Genomic DNA, 3,125 nt, shown 5'->3' on the forward strand with positions numbered 1-3,125 from the left:
AGCAAGCCAGAGGCGACAGCGGCAAGGAACCAAAAACTCCATCGGTGACAGAATGGAGAAAAAACCTTGGGAGAAACCAGGCTCAGTCGGGGGGCCAGTTCTCCTCTTACCAGACGAAACCAGCAGCTCAATTCCAGGCTGCAGCAATGTCACGTTGTGCAGAGGACTCATCTGGTTCCTGTGGTCTTGTCCCGGTGGTCGTCTGAGACAAGGTCTTTACAGGGGATCTGTATCTGGGGCTCATCTAGTTGTCCTGGTCTCCGCTGTCTTTCAGGGCTGTGGAGGTCCTTTCTAGGTGCTGATCCACCATCTGGTCTGAATACGTACTGGATCCGGGTGACTGCAGTGACCATCTGATCTGGATACAGACTGGATCTGGTGGCTACGGTGACCTCGGAATAAGAGAGAAACAGACTAATATTAGTGTAGATGCCATTCTTCTAACAATGTAGCAAGCACATCGGGTGTTATGAGAAGTGTTCTCGGTGTTGGTTGACCTAATTAATGCAGCCTAAAAATCCTTTAACGGATTTGAATATTAGAAGCATATTAGTGTGTTATGTGTAAGCCAGGTTAAAGAGATGGGTCTTTAATCTAGATTTAAACTGCAAGAGTGTGTCTGCCTCCCGAACAATGTTAGGTAGGTTATTCCAGAGTTTGGGCGCTAAATGGTCAAGTCAAGTTTATTTGTACAGGTCTTTTCACCATACAAATCATTGCAAAGCAACTTTACAGCCAATTAAGTTTCTACAATATTTAGTGGTAGTTTATCATTGGTGACTGACATTAGTCTTGTGTAGTTATGTTCTTATATAACGCCAAGCAGCTATCCTCATTGTCATAAAGCTTATTATTTCCTGACATTATTAGAGGTTGAAATTAGATTGTGTTTCTCACAGTAAAGTCGTACAAAGGCCTACAAGGTTGAACCTCAGTGTCTTGGTAATTTTTTATTTTATTAATGCTAAAATACTTTCTACTACCCCAGTTTAAAAGTGCACTCGTTTTTTTTTTTTGTCATGTTGCGCCAGTTGGTGGCAGTTGTTTTTGATTTACACTGACAGCTAATGGTGTGGAAGCTGCGTGATGCAAAAGCAAATGTTTAGTTTATGATACAATCAACTATTAATTCATTCTACAGGCAAATTCTCACTTTCCAGTGTCTACTGTCATAGGGACATGTGAAAATGATATATATGAAAATTCTGCCATCATTTAATAACTTTCATAACATCCAGTGTTGTTTTGGATCCTATTGACTTAAATTGTATGGATGAAAATGGTCCTTCAAAATATCAGTTCTTTTGTGTTTCAGAAGACATGACATGACATGAAAATTTCTATAATTATGTAGAGGAATATGTATGCGTTTAGGCCTTATTCATTTTAAATCAGCAATTAAACCTTGAGTTAGTACCAACCCTATATACATATGCATTGTAGAAACACTTTGGGGCATTCACTCTCTTTTTCTTAACTTACTTGGTTGAATGCAGAGGTTTGGAATCTACAGATGTCTGTAGAACATTAAATTTTCATGGCCTGCCTTTGCATGTTGGTATAGTTTCTCTCTACACTGCCAATTTAAAATATGGTCATGCACTGCAATAGACCCGCAGAGATTGGTGAAGTCTGCACCCATGGTGAAATGATGCAAACATAGCTCTAACCTGCTTTTTTTTAATGCTGCCTTATTATCTACCCAGGCCGAATCGTGTGAGAAGCATCTTCGTTTGGAATGATTAATGGAATGCATCTATCGTGGGTGTCTCTCGGCTGATCTTACTACATATAATCTCCCATTTTAATACCGACTCTGGTGAGCTGTGACTGTTTGTAAGGTTGTGGTTGTTGTCTTGTTTTCCTGTGCAGAGTGAAAAGGAACGACTTTCTGTAAAGCAGGCTAATACCTTTCATTGGCATTGCAGAATAAAATTCAGAATGATTTTAGAAATGGTAGGTCATCCTTCAATGTCATTAACTTTTTGTAGGTATCCCATTTGAATTTATGAACATATCAAAGTTTAACATTTGCACACTAACTGCAGTTTGAAAGCAGCTGGGTGGTAAAACAACAGCCTGTTTGTACTATCCATTGAGAACATCATAGATTCAGGATTATTGAGGCTGTTCTGTGATATTCCAGTGTAACAGTATTTATATACTATACTCACCCGGGCTGCATTTATTTGATCAAAAATACAGTAAAACACTAAATATTGTGAAATATTATTACAATTTAAAATAACTCTTTTCTATTTGAATATATTTTAAAATGATGGTAAAGATACATTTTCAGCAGTCATTACTCCAGTCTTTAGTGTCACATGATAAAATAACATGGACTGACTCGAGAATTGGCTGTATTGTAAAAAGTAGTCTCTATATAACAGGTTTAAGGAAGAGGCTATAAAACACTGTAAGAGGGCTTGGTGACATCAACCAGGAAAGTAATTTTAGGTGGAGCAAGTTATTACATTTTGATGAAAGAAGGCATATGCACCAAGGATCGTTTACAATAAGACCTGGAATGTGCAGTAAGAAAGTAAAGATCCATTTTGAAACCATGTTGACTGTAATCATAGTGATGAATAGGGCAATTAAGAGTGTATTGGAGATATCTGGGATGCTGCATTGCTGGGTTTAAGGGTTTAAGATGAAAACTGATGTGAATCTTTCTGAGAAAAGGTTTTTTAGTAACTGCTGAACTGTTTTCTAACCAAAACTGTGGTCGACATCACAGCAAAGTGCAGAATGATAGTGGCAGTGAACAAGAAAGAGAGGAGCAGATCATGGATGATGCCTTTTCTAAGTGTGTGAGCTAACTTTTCACCTTTGATCTAAATTGCATTGCATTATGAATGATGTGGTGCTGACTGAGTTTATGGCTGACTTATCTGAACATAACTTCAGACCTGAAACCATGCCAGTGGAAAGCAAATGGTGGCCAATAAACAGCCAAAAACAGCCTGAAACCTGCATGCTGTAGAACAACGACAGTTATCGAATCCAGTTAATACTAATGCAAAGAAAATTAGTTTAGCACTTTATCTCACAATTTGGATATTTTATCCTCTCAATTCTGCAGTTTGTGAGATAAAAACTCAGAAATGTGATAAACTTGG

This window comes from Sinocyclocheilus anshuiensis, unplaced genomic scaffold (genome assembly GCF_001515605.1).
Source record: "Sinocyclocheilus anshuiensis isolate Anshui unplaced genomic scaffold, SAMN03320099.WGS_v1.1 scaffold465, whole genome shotgun sequence".
Classification (NCBI taxonomy): domain Eukaryota; kingdom Metazoa; phylum Chordata; class Actinopteri; order Cypriniformes; family Cyprinidae; genus Sinocyclocheilus; species Sinocyclocheilus anshuiensis.